This window comes from Nannobrachium achirus, assembly GCF_963921795.1.
Source record: "Nannobrachium achirus genome assembly, chromosome: 6".
In the NCBI taxonomy this organism is placed as follows: domain Eukaryota; kingdom Metazoa; phylum Chordata; class Actinopteri; order Myctophiformes; family Myctophidae; genus Nannobrachium; species Nannobrachium achirus.
Genome location: NC_137815.1, coordinates 61,033,296 through 61,042,595, shown reverse-complemented (window position 1 = coordinate 61,042,595; position 9,300 = coordinate 61,033,296).

The window sequence follows — 9,300 nt, the reverse complement described above, 5'->3', positions numbered from 1 at the left end:
CTACACCGCGGTGGATAGCCTTCCACCGCGGACCCGACTATGATCCGGGCTTAAGAAGGGACAGAAGGGATCTGGAGAAGGGGCTTCACTCAGGGTGCCCCCACCCACCCACCAGTGCACCCCATCCTCGGTGAATCCAAAAGACTGGGAGAGAGGACGGGGGGCCAGCATTGTTTGTTCAGTCAGGAGAGACCTCTTTATTTCTTACCAGTGTCCTCCTGCTCTCGCCAGAGCCCGGGGAAGACCTTGAATGTGAAATGCTTTCCAGCAGATTGCTCCTAATTGCTAGAAGATGTGCATGCAGGTGTAACAGGATCCCTGCGGTCGTGTGTTTCAGTGTGTCCTTGCGTGCGTGTGTTCATGGGTGTGCGTGTGTGTGTGTGTGTGTGTGTGTGTGTGTAAGCGCTAGGCTGTGTATTTACTCAGTGGCTGGGGTTTACTGGGGGTCTATATTAGCCAGGAGAGCGTGGCTCAGACACAGCCAGCAACAACACACCTAATAGGTTAGCTCTTAAGCCATTCAGAACGGGTACAAACTTTGTCTCATTATTTTATGCTTTAACTATTGAAAAATAGCAGATATACAAGCTCACAGCGCGGCACCGAGTGCAGCGCTGCGAGCTTGTAGATCTGCTATTTTTGAAAAATCGTGAAAATTAGAATTTTGACCCGATTCTATAAGTGTCTTTTGAATCCTTCTAAGACTTTTTGAAAAATCTATGTTTCTATGTCAGCAATCTGGCCAGACATCGTCAAAGAAAAGGTCCTTTTCACTTAACTGGAGCTCAGTTACCGGTAGTCTGTTCTTGAGAGACTACTGTCAGTGGTGCTCAAACCTTTTCACGTGAAGGACCCCCAAATCGATATGTATTTTGCCACGGACCCCCATCTCAAAATACTTAGTTCCAGGGACCCCCCCAGAAGCAAAATTCGAGTTACAATCGTCTGCTATAAAAATACATATTCAAAGACTTGCACACATTTTCACCAACTTTTTCAAAAATAGCAGATCTACAAGCTCGCAGCGCTGCACTCGGTGCCGCGCTGTGAGCTTGTATATCTGCTATTTTTCAATAGTTAAAGCATTCAATAATCCTAGGCCTGAATGGCTTTAATGTAGTCCTGCTCAGCAGACTCCAGGGCCTCTGGCCGGCTCGCCCGGCGCTCCGCAGGGGGCTCCACCACCGACTGGCCTAAATGTCAAGGTTATTCGCTCGACTCCCTGACTGAGGAGCGCACGTATCTCTCGACATACCCGACATTCATTGTCCTGAGTGTGTGCAAGAAGCCTCAAAGAAGGAGAAGACACCATAAGTCACGCCCACACCAAGGTCCATGCGCCATGACACTTTGGGTAGCGGAACTTGCAACGGAAGCTCGATGAATAACATTGGCGTCTATGAGCTTCGGCTGGGACAGCACATGAACAAAAAATTATTCTGAACGATTGAGACCTTTGTTGTATAATCGCTCCAGGAATATAAAAGAAGACATATCACAGGTATTTTTACAATCACTTGCTTTTCGATGTGCACGGCACATAATGTTATTGAGGCAGCTAAACAGCCGCGGCGGCTGTTTCTGTCTCGGAGCCATCGCAAGATTTTGATTCCAGACAGGGAATGGTGGAGAGTCTTGCGATACTATCTAGTTCACAAACGTAAATTGTGCTCTTTAGATGCCTCTATAATGTTATACAGTGTACTCACTGAAAAGTAACACAGCACAAAACAATGTGTGACATGTTTTCTTTTATATTCCTGAGCTGAGTGTTTTATAAATGTCTCTATCGTTCAGAATATTTTTTTGTTCATGAGCTGCCCCAGCCGGCGCTCATATACTCCAATGTTATTCACCGAACCGCCGGTGCTAGTTTTGCCACCGAGAGTGTCATGGCGGATGGCCATGGAGCCTAAAATGACATCGGTGTCCATTCCTTCTTTGATCTTCCTTGAGTGTGCGTGCTGCGTGTTCCTTTCAAACGCCAGGGCCCTGGAACTCTTAGCGGGAACTTGTACCGATGCACGTGCAGACATAGACGTCAAAGGGGGCTTGAGCCTCTGCCCTTTTATCCATCCGTAAAAAGTGCCCTCTCCAGACCATGAATGCAGTTTTTACTATGGTGAAAGAAATGCAAATGCCCGTCTTTCCGTGTCATAACTGAAGGCAGCATTCAAGAGAATTGCCTTGTCCAAACTCTCCTGAACTTGAATGCAGCATCTCATGTTGAAAGAATTGCCCTCTCTGTGTAGAAATCCATGCCACGTCTCCGGTATTCACTTGATTATGCTTAGTTCAGTGTGGTATCAAGCACAGAAAATAGCCGACTTCCAAGCTCACAACGCTTCGCAGAGGTGAGCTTGGAGGTCTGCAATTTTCGAGATTTTCACCAAAAGGCCCCTTTGGAAATGTCAGCCCCTGCCTCTCTAAAATTCTCTGCACGTCCCTGGTACCTGTAGCATGAGAGTTTGAGCCTCAGCTCTTCTCCCACACTCCACAGATAGACGGAATAAGTGAAGACTGTATGTGTGTGTGTGTGTGTGTGTGTGTGTGTGTGTGTGTGTGTGTGTGTGTGTGTGTGTGTGTGTATGTGTGTGTGTGTATTGAATTAATAAATTACATTAAGCTACTGTAGAGAGTGGCCTTGAACTCACAGAGGCTGGGAGATGCAACTGATATCCATTGTTCACAGCAGGACTCGCACTATAGACTATAGGGGAATTGGAGTTGTGCGTGTGTAAACACAACAGCAACAGAACTCGCTAGAAATCAGTGTCGTTTTAATTGAAATGCATACGATTTTGGTGAGAGGGTGGGGGTGGGGGGGGGGGGGGGCGTTGGAGGGGGGGGGGGGGGATTCTTGGAAACACAGCAGCGAGGAACGTGTATATTTATATTAATTGCGGGGTTCACCGCTTCTATTTTTTTTTGTTCACAGTAACGTGAACATTTATCTGCAATGCAAAGCAGGGGAACGGCTGGTTTTCCAGTAAGTATATAATTAATGCTATTTCCAAAAAAGCCACTCCACATGGAAAACAGGGCCCCCCGTGCTCAAACCTCGCATATTACGGGGCCCTCGCAACAACACTCTCCAACCCCGTGTTTAGATTTCCAAACTAATTCATGTAGAATACATAAATAAATCAACGTTTTATACCCACTTCAAACCATTAGATTCCCCTTTCCTTCGCGCCGCACTTTTCAACTCGTCTATTAATATTTATGACGAGGCTAAACATTCCAAATAGTCATGTTTAAACAATATAGGGCATGCCTGCGCACTTACAAGACCGAACACAACTTCAACCAAAGAGAAAAACCTCTTTTGTTTGTTTGTGATATTGTGTGCAGAGACAAACGCCTCTTTTTTAGGCAGATATTTCGTTTTAAATATAAAAAAAATAGAGGTAACAGAAACCAGATGAAATGGCGTGAAAAGAGAAGGGAGAAGGGGGAGAGATTGCCATTCGGAAGATTGACTTCCATTATTCTAAATGGAGGTGTCACCTAAACCTAACCTTAACCCTAACCTCAGTGGGGGTATTTCTGAATGGGGATGTTTCTAAGTGGGGGTGTTTCTGAATGGAGGTCTGACCCTCTTCTCTTCTCTTCTCTTCTCTTCTCTTCTCTTCTCTTCTCTTCTCTTCTCTTCCACATCTCCATTCAGAAACATTGCCATTCAGAAGATTGACTTCCATTATTCTAAATGGAGGTGTCACCTAAACCTAACCTAAACCCTAACCTCAGTGGGGGTATTTCTGAATGGGGATGTTTCTAAGTGGGGGTGTTTCTGAATGGAGGTCTGCCCCCGGAGAGGGTTACACAAAGGAAGAGAGAGAGGAAAGCGACCGAGAAAGAGAAACGAGGGGAAAGAGGTAGATTTAAGACAGCAGATTTAAAGAGCTGTTAAAGAGCTTAACAGAGACAGAGAAAGAGTCTGACAGATAGAGGTGGGACGTTCGCGAACAAAGCGAGTCTTCTGAACGGCTCTTTGAAATGAACGATGGGATCCGGTTCGCAGTAGGGAGCCGTTCCTTTCTAATGAACAGTGGGGGGAAAAGTACTAAAATGATTTACTCGTAAAAGTATCAATACGGCAATATAGAAATACTCTGTGCCACAAGTGTAGAAGTTCAGAATTAAAATGTATTTGAGTAAAAGTACAAAAGTATTGGTATCAAAATGTACAGAATGTCCCATTTCACAAGTTTTCCAATGAATACAATTTGAAAATAGCTGATCTAAAAGCTCACAATGCGTCGCAACACGACGCATTGTGAGCTTGTAGACCAGCTATTTTCAAATGGCTGAAAAGTATATATCGTTGAAGTGATTTGTAATTATAATCAAAATCTACAAAGCAACTGGTAACCAAAATGAGCCAGTCTTTTGAACGGCTCTTATCTCTACTCAGGCACGAGAAAAAGAGAGATACACTACAGAGGGAAATAAAAAGAATGAAAGAGAGAGAGAGAGAGAGAGAGAGAGAGAGAGAGAGAGAGAGAGAGAGAGAGAGAGAGAGAGAGAGAGAGAGAGAGAGAGAGTAAACAGGGCCCCGGCCAGGCGGTGCAGGCTCTCTGGTACAGCCTGGTACAGAGGGATGACCCATGGCTGGGGAGAGGTCAGCTCAGCTATGCAGTCCTGACAGCTTCCGTTTGCTGTGTGTGTGTGTGTGTGTGTGTGTGTGTGTGTGTGTGTGTGTGTGTGTGTGTGTGTGTGTGTGTGTGTGTGTGTGTGTGTGTGTGTGTGTGTGTGTGCTGCTCCGTTTGTTTGGATTCTCCAGCACTTGCTTAGCCAGCAGCTTAACAACAGATGGCCGAAGAAGGCCTCCATTCACTGGACTATGGATCAGAAACACACATCGAGCAAGACACACAAGCAGCGCGGCAAAGACACACAATTGTGCCGTGCGCGTGCGCGCACACACACACACACACACACACACACACACACACATGCAAATGACATGGATTGTCAGAGTTGCCCATGCAGCAAATAGGATGACGGCAAATAAGGGATGGCTTTGCCCGGGCAGCAAACACTTATTTGCTTATACCTGCTTATGCGCAACAAGACGTGATGGAGACAAACACGGCGGCAGATGCGCACGCACACGCAACAACGTGCAAGAGCGAATCCAAAGTGAACAAACACAACACACACACACACACACACACACACACACGCACACACGCACACACACACACACGGGTGCGCGCACACACACAAAGTGTTGTCTGATTACAGCAAACAACTTCACTGTCACGATTCAATAAGTGAGCAAAGCTCCTCTCGGTGAAGGCATTTCCGTCCCCTGCCATTCAGCAGTTATTAAATGAATCCAGTGTTTATTACGGCTTTAGTGCGGTGTAAACTCATAAACACCCTCCCTGCGTACAAGGGGACCTGTCAACTAAATATTGTTTCCCTCGCGAGTCGCTCTTCCACCTCAATTACGCCTTTCAACTTGGCCGGGCTCGGTATGATGAAGTGGCAGTAAAAATCATTCACATTAATACACCATTGTGCATCTGCTGCTAAAGGTAATTAAAGAAGTAAATGACTCATAAGAATAGACATATTAGCCGCAAAATGAAAGGCAACTGTGGCCGCCTCATGAAAATATGTACCATTAAGATACTGCATTCTCATATTGGGGGTAATCAGCTCCACTAGCCTGATCCTGATTTAATCCACTCCAGTGGAAAGTCTATCAGCGTGCGGCCGCCTCTGTCTCTCCTTCTCTCACTCTGCTTCTCTCTCTATCTGTCTGTCTGCCTCTCTCTCTGTCTGTCAGGGGCGTCAATTGGGTATGGCAGGGGTATGCAGCTGCCATACCCTGGGTCCAGGGTGGAAAATAAAAGTTACTTTTAAATATAAATCCATGAATGTCTCTTTGTCTATCTGTGCTGGTTATTATGTTGTTAAATTACAGTAAAATAACTACAAATGCAAAATTTAACAAAATGGTCATTAAACAAGGTATTATAATTATATTCTACACACTTGTATTCTCCCCATCTTGACAAAATGGTATAGTCCCAGGTTCCGCAGGTCAGCACAGGTACAACGCATTATTGTTTACTAACATGCCAAGTTTAGCTGCACTTGAACAACCGTTCCAGGCTGCCATATCCGGCTTAAGAAACGGACAAAATGCCTGCGCATGAGGACTCCTATCTTTGCCATACCCTAGCTTTTGCTGAACTGACGCCACTGCTGTCTATCTGTCCGTCTCTCTCTCCTTCTCTCTCTGGCTCTCTGTCTCTCGGTCTCAGTCTTTCTCTCTCTGTCTCTGTCTTTCTCCCTCTGTCTCTCTGTCTCTCTGTCTCTGTCTTTCTCTCTCTGTCTCTGTCTTTCTCTCTCTGTCTCTCTGTCTGTCTTTCTCTCTCTGTCTCTCTCTCTCAGCTACGAGCCCATGAGCATCCAGCTCTGGGCGTCGTCTATGAATGGCTCCACTAAAGAGGCGAATCAGTGGGTGAGCGTGGAGCGGTGAGCAGTCAATGTGTAGCTTTCATTTACATTTAGCCCGACAGATGGAGGAAGAGAGGGAGAGAGAGGGTCGATACGGGGAAGGCCAGACTGGAGAGTATGAGAACTAACAAAAAAATAAGAAATCTCTCTAATTCCCTTGCCCTTCTCTTTTCCTTCAGAGCATATGATGCCCGGGGATGCCCACCATTGCGTTTAGCTGCAATTTCCATTGAGTCGATAAGAGCAATGGGGGGGGGAGGTGGTAGGGGAGGGTGGTAGAAAGCTGGAGTGCAGGGACGTGCAGAGAATGTTAGAGAGGCAGGGGCTGACATTTCTAAAAAGGGCCTTTTGGTGAAAATATCGAAAATAGCAGACCTCCAAGCTCACAACGCGTCACGCTGCGACGCGTTGTGAGCTTGGAGGTCGCCTATTTTCGGTACTTCATAACACACTAATCTAAGCATAAAAAGGGCAATTCTTTCAACATAAGATGCTGCATTCAAGTTCAGGAGAGTTTGGACAAGGACATTCTCTTGAATGCTGGCTTCAGGTATGGCATGGAAAGAGGGCATTTACATTTCTTTCACCATAATGACCATAGTTTTCACCAGACCAAGAATGCAGTCATTCATGGTCTGGAGAGGGCACTTTTTTAAGAATGCGGTCATTCATGGTCTGGAGAGGGCACTTTTTTACAGACGGATAAAAGGGCAGGGGCTCAAGCCCCCTTTGATGTCTATGTGTGCACGTGCCTGCTGGAGTAGGGGTGGTGGGTGGGGGTGGGGGGTGAATTGGCCAAGGCGTACCAACCGCGCTGGGTATATATTAGACGGACCGCGGCTCTGAAAACACTGATTGCATCGTCGGTCGGAGGAGTTGCATCATGGGTTTGGTGGGCGCGGGGGGTGTTGTGCTTTGGGTAAAAAAAAAGAAAGAAGAAAGAAGAAACACAGGACGCTTCCCAAAATCCCAGCGTGAGTCCTGGATAGATTGTGAGCAGATTATATTATGTGGGTGAATCATATATTGTTTAGAATGGGAAGGTCTGCCCGGCCTCAGTCTCACACGACTTTATCCAAACCCTCCAGAATCCGCAGGGTAACCCAACTCCCCTCCCTCCACAAACCCCTCCAAATCACTCAGTTTTATAAGTGCTGAATGCAGATGAACACAGCCGACGCAGGACTACAAAGCAGCAATGCTTGAGGTCGGGGAGGGATAAACTATTCACAGCACTACTACGATCAGGGGTGTCGCACCAAAGTCTGGGCCCCTGGGTACAAGGATTCACACACATTTTGTGCTTTAACTATTGAAAATAGCAGATATACAAGCTCACAGCATGGCACCACGCTGCAAGCTTGTAGATCTGCTATTTTTCAAATCCTTTCAAATCCTTCTTTTTTATAAACCTATGTTTCTATGTCAGTGGTGCTTAAATATTTTCATGTGAAGGACCCCCATCTCAAAATACTTAGTTCCAGGGACCCCCCAGAAGCAAAATTTGAGTTACAAATGTTCGCTTAAAAAGTAAACAATTCAAAGATTTGCACGCATTTTCACGACTTTTAGCTAAAGACAGGCCCCTCCATCTTGGGCCCTAGTAACTCAGTCCTACTACGCCCTTGTGACGCCCCTGACTACGATTCAGGGGCTTATACTGCAACTACACTGATATTAATATTAGACGTAATACAATTGAATTAAAAAAGCAAACAGTACATGAATAATGCCACAGATGGGTAAACCAGACAACAAGTCTGACACTGCCTCCAGGCCAAATGTAACAGCCCCAGCGCGCTGAGTGATGTCCTTCCCCAAGAGGATATAAAAAGCATAAGCTCCCTATTGATTTTACTCAGACAGGACAAGGGACAGGACTTTGATGTGGTTTTATTTTTTGCGTGTTTTTTTCCTTGTTTTTCTTTTTTCTTTGGGGGAGGGGGGTTGAAGTCCATCCATTAAAAATAGATAAATAAAAACAGCAGCTCCTTCTTCTTCTTCATCTAACCTCTCAGATTCTACCGTATAGGGGCGTCTGAATATCCCCCGTCTTTGGCGAAGGACACGCACTTGAACCTCATACCGTCTGACTTGAACCCTGAGACCTTAAACACATCATGAGATGCTGGATGATGGTGGTGTTGGGTGTTGGATGGGGGGAGGAGGGAGGTGGGGGGGGGGGGGATTCCCAGTGTGTCTATGTGTGCAGTGAGAGTTGCTCCAAAAGGAGAGAGGATTTTCTATAAATCACCAGACCGGTCCAATTGGCTATGGATTGAGTTGCAGAGAGAGAGAGAGAGGGGGAGAGGGAGAGAGGGAGACAGAGACCAGAGAGAGAGAGAGAGAGAGAGAGAGAGAGAGACGGCTCCCTGGGAATAGCCGGTGTCTCTGTTGAAGTCATTCCAAGACGGGTAATATGATCCCATACCGCCAGGAATAAAAGGAAGAGGGAAAGAGAAAGAGAAAAGAAAGGGGGTGGGGGTGGTGGGGGTGGGGGCTGGAGGGAGTAGAAGAAAAAAAATCAGATTGCTTTGGCCATAAAGCAGTGTAATCTCCAGCCGGGGTCTAGACACACATCGCCCGTCAGACTGGACTATACAATGTGTCAAAGTCTCACGCAGGTGAGTAGCTGCAGCTATACTCACAGCACACGGTTGGCCCCACAACTCGTACGGGCACGTGTGTGCTGCTTTCGTTTCTCGAAGAAGAAGTGCTGCTCCCCCCACGTTCTATTTACTTTTTAATTTATTTTATTTATTGAAACAGCCAGGGACGTGCAAAGAATGTTAGAGAGGCAGGGGCTGACATTTCTAAAAGGGG